The 6,769-nt window shown below is 35.4% G+C and overlaps 1 pseudogene; it reads left to right on the top strand.

The window, feature by feature from the left end:
* The first annotated feature begins 2,191 nt into the window (after positions 1-2,191).
* LOC106834451 (large ribosomal subunit protein eL19-like) lies at positions 2,192-2,852 on the top strand (annotated as a pseudogene).
* The last annotated feature ends 3,917 nt before the right edge of the window (positions 2,853-6,769 follow it).

The raw sequence follows: 6,769 nt of genomic DNA, 5'->3' as shown, positions 1-6,769 counted from the left end.
TAGTTTCATTCACGTTATCACAAATGTCAGGACTTTCTTCTTTCATATGGCTGAATAATATCTCATTGTATATATACCTCACATTTTTCTTATCCATTCATCCATTGACAGAGACATAGGTTATTTCCATATCTCGGCTATTGTGAATAGTGCTACAATGAAGATAGTACTGTTTTATATTTGAGATACTGATTTCATTTCCTTTGGAAATACAGGCAGAAGTGGGATTGCTGAATCATATAGTAGTTCTATTTTTAATTTTTGGAGGAACCTCCACACAGCTTCCCATAGTGGCTGTACCAATTTACATCCCCACTGACAGTGTTCAGGGGTTCCCTTTTCTCCACATCCTCACAAACACTTATTATCTCTTGTCTTTTTGATGATAGCCATCCTAATAGGTATGATGTCATATCTCACTTGTGATTTTTATTTACATTTCCCCAGCAAACCAAATTCAGTAGCACATTCAAAGGATTACACACCATGATTTAATGGGATGTATGGATAGCTCAACATACACAAATCAGTAAGTGTGATACATCATATTAACAAAGTGAAGGATAAAAATCATATTGTCATCTCAACAGATTCAGAAAAAGCATTTGACAATATTCAATACTCTTTCATAATGAAAAATATTACCAAATTAGGTATAAAAGTAATGTACCTCAACTAGTCAAGGCAAAACATGAGAGTATTACAGCTACCATCTTACTCATTGATGAAAAGCTGAAAAGTTTTCTTCTAACATTAAGAATAAGACAAAATGACAACTCCTGCTACTTGTATTCAAATATAATACTGAAAGTTGTAGGCAGAACAATTAAGCAAGAAAAATAAACTATATCCAGAAAAATACTAAAATTGTCTTTTTTCAGGTGATGATCTTAAACAGAAAACCTTAAAGACTAGCAAAAGCTGTTAGAACTAATAAACAAATTCAGTAAAGTTGCAGGATACAAAACCTACATACAAAAGTCAGTAGCATTTCTATACACTAACAACAAACCATCTGAGAGAGAACTTAAGAAAGCAATCACATTTACAATAGGATTAAAAAAATAAAATACTTAGCAATAAAATTAACTAAGGAGATGAGAGATCTGTGCACTGAAAATTATAAGACTTTGATGAAAAAATTGAAGGAGACAAATATATGGAAAGATATCCTATGTTCCTGGATTGGAAGAATTAATATTGTTAAAATGGTCACACGACCCAAAGCAAACTACAGATTCAATGCAATCCTTATCGAAATCCCAATGGCATTTTTCACAGAAATAGAAAAATCTTAAAGTTCGTATAGAACCATGAAAGACCCTAAATAGCCAAAGAAATCTTGAGAAAAAAGAACAAAGCTGGAAGCATCACAATTCTTGATTTCAAACTACATTACAAAGCAATAGTAATCAAAACAGTATGGTACTGACATAAAAAACAGACACATAGACTAATGGAACAGAGTAGAGAATCCAGAAATAAACCCATGCATGCACAGTCAACTAATGTTTAAAAAAGGAGCCAAGAATATTCAATGGAGAAAAGATATTCTTTCAATAAATGGTGTTGAGAAAACTATCTACATGCAAAAGAATGAAATTGGACCCCTGTCTTCCATCACTTACAAAAATTAACTTGCGTGTATTAAAGACTTAAATGTAAGAGCTGAAACCAGAAAACACAGGGGACAAGCTCCTTGACATTGGTCTGGGCAATGATTTTCTGCATATGACACCAAATGCACAGAACAAAAAGCAAAACTAAGCAGATGGGACTACATCAAACTAACAAACCTCTTCACAGTAAAGGAAACCATCAAGAAAATGAAAACGCAAACTATGGAGTGGGAAAAAATATTTGCACATCATATATCTGATAAGAGGTTAATATCTAAAATATATAAGGAACTCATACAAGTCAATAGCAAAAAACAAAAAGAACACCAAATAATCTGATTTAAAAATAGACAAAGACCCTGAATAGACATTTTTTCAAAGACATCCAAATGGCCAACAATCGCATGAAAAGCTGCTCAACATCACTAATCATCAAGCAAATGAACTTGTCCAATCTCTATTGTGGCTAATAGATGAAAGAATGGAAACCAAAACCAAGATCTTCTGGTTATAGGTTGTCCCATCTTCCCATCACGTGATCCACTTCTCAATTATGTGTAGAACAATAGCTAATGAAGAATAGAACTGAGCTCTTTTCTTTCGCCATTGCAGACACAGTCATAAATAGGCTCGGGCTTCAGAAGAGGCTGGCCTCCAGTGTCCTCTGCTGTGGAAAAAAGATCTGGTTGTACCCCAACGAGGCCAGTGAAATCTCCATTGCCAGCTCCCATCAGCAGGTCCAGAAGCTGCATCAGTGATGGGCTGATCATCAAGAAGCCTGTGACTGATCACTCCTAGGCTTGATGCTAGAAAACCACCTTGGCCCACTGGTAGGGCAGGCATATGGGGACAGGTAGGCTTTCCAATGCTGGAATGCCCAACAAGGTAACCTGGATGAGGAGGATAAGAATTTTGCTCCTGCTGCTCAGAAACCGTGAATCTAAGAAGATTGACATGTACACAGCCTGTACCTGAAAGTGAAGAGGGATATTTTCAAAAACACAGGTTCTCATGGAACACATCCACAAACTGAAGGCAGACAAGCCTCCCAAGAAGCTCCTGGCTGACCAGGCTGAGGGCCACAGGTCTAAGAACAAGGAAGTTTGCAAATGCAGTAAAGAGCTGCTCCAGACCGAGAAGGAGGAAGTCATTAAGACTGTCCAAGGAGGGAGAGACCAAGAAATAAAGCTCCTCCTCTCTTGTCTGTACATAGTGGCCTGGGTAGTTACGTAGATCAGTCATTCAATAAAACAAGCCTTACCTGCCAAAACGAAAGAGAAAAGAAAAGAATAGGGCTCAGAGAGTATTCTAAATATTTAGAAACACTAGTATTAATATTTAAATATAAAATTTTACTCTCTATAATATAATAAATTTTAAACAAGGGACTTCTTTCCATATGTGTATATTAACAATACATTATATATATATTAATCACTCCATACATATTTTGTTCATTTTACCTAGGTAATGGCAAGCATTTTTCTTTAGCAATAAAGACCTAAGTTCTGAATTTCTTTTCTGTTTTTGGAAATTAAAACATATTTGCATTAAGATGTTAAGATATCACTCTTAAACTAAGATTAATCACCTTAAAATTTGGTTCTTTAAGATATTCATAATATTTGGAATTTGTCTAAGTGTCATAAAAATAATATGTTTTTATCATCACACAGTAATCTGAAAGGTAGAAGAAAACTCAGTTTAATCTCAAAGGACAAACCAACTTGTAATTACTGAACTCTGAATATTATATTAATTTTATATGCTCTCCACTATTCTTATCTTTTAAAATATTTACTAGGGAAGTCCAGACTACTTTTAATGTCTTTCATTGCTGATAGCTTTATTAAAGGCTCAATCCAAGTAAAATTAGGCAAAGTTTAATTGAATCATTAGACAAAAGTTTAATTGAATCAATAGACTATTTTTTTGTTTCACAACATAATCTCTCTCCCCGCCCCCGCTCTTTTCTCTCTTCCTCTCTCTCTCCTTCCCACTCCTCCTTCCATCCTCTTTCTCTCTATTTCCAAGGAAGATGTATTCCAGTTGAAACACCACAGCTAGCTAGAGCTAAGGTTTTGTGCTACTAATAGGGGCCATAAATGAGTAGATGCCTCCAGTATCATACAGTGTAGCTAATACATAAAAATGGTGATTGTATTTTTTAAACCGAAGATAAGGACATATAATTTGGTGAAGTTTTAGAGGCATTTATAGTAGAAACTGAAGAGTAAGTTTCAGGTTGCAAAATCATGAAATGATTTTGTCTTTTAATGATTTGTAGGGACAATGTAAAAGAAGGATAATGATGCGTTCTTTACTTGGCTGCTCTGTGGACTAAGAGAAATAACATTTCCAACCATATAACACAGCATCTGGTAGACGGCAAGTGTTCAATCAATACATGATTAAATAAAGATTAAGATGCACCATGTTCATTTTCTCCTCTTGTCATTAGAGGTGGTCATGAGATTTAGTTTTGGTCAGTCGAGGATAAGGGGGAGATTTTGGTTAAGCTTATTCGGTTTTTGTCTTCAGGCTCTCATCATTGTCACAAAAGAAGAGACAATACTTCCCAGCATGCACAGCTAATAATTGCAAGAGCAGCATTTAAAATCCAGGTGATCCACCACGAGAGGCATTGCTCTTAACCAGCATGTCCCAAGTTTACCGGCCTATGTTAGCTGTTCAATGTCAGATGATTACTCTCTTTAACACATATCACAGCTTTATTCTCTCCTCTGGCAGTCTGATTTGAGCTAGACAGATGTTAAAAAGCCATTTCAATGGTGAATTACTTTTGGAAAAGAAACTTTTATAAACTTCAGTTTTAAAGAAGTACTTGGAAGTCTAGTATCATTGCTGTGAAGATAGGGTTTGTGCTATTATTAAAATCTCCTGATAGGAGAGCATTACACAGTAGGATTCATGGAAAAGGTAATTAGTGGGGACATAATTTAGACTCTCAGCTGGAATGTCACTATGTTTAAAAAAGTAGAAAGATATTTAAACATTTGCATAAATATTTTTGTATTTTCTTAAGTGTGAGACTTTTCTTAACCTTGCAAATAAATGTTAGCATATTTTGTTGAAAACAAATCGAAAATGCATGAAGTTTGATGAAGAGATCCTGTTAAACCCAAGAAAAGAAAGATTGTAAAGCTCATTCTAAGACACAGTAATAGTTTCAGCTATCTCAGTAATAGAAAAAGGTTACCTTTTAATTAGAAAGTTGGATAGTCAACTAATGAGAAGAAATTAGAGCTTTCTTATGTTATGCATTTCATTTAAAGCACATTGACACAGTTGATTTTTCGCCAAGAATAATAGTTTGTGATGACTGTGGCTATTACCTCTAGATTATAGCAGCGTCCTGCTGAGAAGTGCTACATTTATTCCTGTTGTGCTGCACAGAAGTTTTTGTGTATTTGACCTGATGACGTTTAAGTGTGTGGCAGTAAATATTACCTTTTAGGAGTTAGTGTGTGTACAATTTTAATGACACTAGACGGATTTAGACTATGGCTTAATGAAGCCAAAACAGCCAATAAACTAATTCTGTTTAGAATAAGCATCAGTTTTTGTCAGCTGTAGACACTTTACTGAGGTCTTTATGGTCCTGTTGTGGTCACTCTTGTCCCCATTCTGAATGTTTGTTGCTGTGACCTATAAATTGTAAAATATTTTTAGTATCACCTCTGTTATGGACTGAATCATGTTTCCTCAAAATTCATATGTTGAAGCCCTAACCCCCAATGTGATTGCATTTGGAGATAGGGCCTTTAAGGAAGCAATTAAAGTTAGATAAGGTCATAAAGGTGGGCCCTAATCCAATAGGACAGGGGTTCTTATAAAATGAGGACGAGACGCCAGCGATCTCTCTTGATACACACAGAGAGACCATGTGAGGATATAGCTAGACTGTCCATCTACAAGCCAAGAAGAGAGACCTTACGAAAAACCAACCTTTCTGGCACCTTGATCTTGAGCTTCCAGGCTCCACAACTGTGAGAAAATAAAAGTCTGTGCTTAAGCCACCTAGTCTGTGGTATTAAGTTACGGCAGTCTAACCAACTGCTATAACCTCTAAATGCACCAAAAAAAATGAAGAGACTGTTATTTTGTCAAAGTGATTTCTTCTTTGGGTTGGTATTGATCTCATTGGAAATGCTAATTATTTTCGTCATATTCAAGTTACAACACATTACTAAAAGGTTTACTAATGATGCCCTAAACTTATATATTTAAGAGAGCTGGATTTACTGATTCCTCTGATGTTGTCGATATAGTCAAGGACTTTTAAAAACGGAATTTAAGGACAGGATCATGTCATGGAAACTTATGAAAAGTGTAATGGGGCCAGCCCCAGTGGCCTAGTGGTTAAGCTCGGGGTGACTCGAGTTCAGTTCCCTGGGCACAGACCTACACCCCTCTGTTAGTGGCTTGAGAAAAATTGAGTCACTTTTGATATTGTCTAAAGATAAATAGAAATGAAAGCAAGGATCCATTTTTGATAATGATAAGGCATAATTTAAATATTGATCCTACGGAAGGAAGTAGGTAGAAAGGCACAGAAATATTTAAGACAAACATAATGTAGATACTCAGAGAGGAAGAAGTAGAATAGGAATTCCCATTTGACATTTTCTGTTTTATTTCCTAGGTTTTCTCAAGGCTGGGAGACTCTAGTTCACACATGATATAATTGTTTCACTGTATTTGAAGAAAAAAAATCTGGACTCCAAGACCTCAAGTCATGCTTAAAAACATTATTACACACTGTCCGTTACTACCACTTTATTGTCAAGCTGAAAATCACTTCCAGCGCTCAGCCATCCAAGGGTGCTTACCTTTAGAATCCTGTAGCACCATTGATGTTTTTATTTACCACTTGCTGAGATAAAGTATGTGTCACAGTAAAGTAAACATTTAGTCTTTTATTAACACTTATGACCATTCTAAAGCTTTTGATAATTTAAGCTCTGTTGTACTTACTGTTTATCACTGTGTTAGGTGTTGAGGGTAATACTGGAGAATGGGATAGATGTGTAAAGGTGAAACCAAATTTACGTAATTTCTTTCCATAAATTGTTTGTAAAATGAAAGATGTTTTTTGCATAATTGTTCACAAGTGAAAAATTGGAGAT

This window comes from Equus asinus, chromosome 5 (genome assembly GCF_041296235.1).
Source record: "Equus asinus isolate D_3611 breed Donkey chromosome 5, EquAss-T2T_v2, whole genome shotgun sequence".
NCBI lineage: Eukaryota > Metazoa > Chordata > Mammalia > Perissodactyla > Equidae > Equus > Equus asinus.
This window is presented reverse-complemented; position numbering and strand designations above follow the sequence as displayed.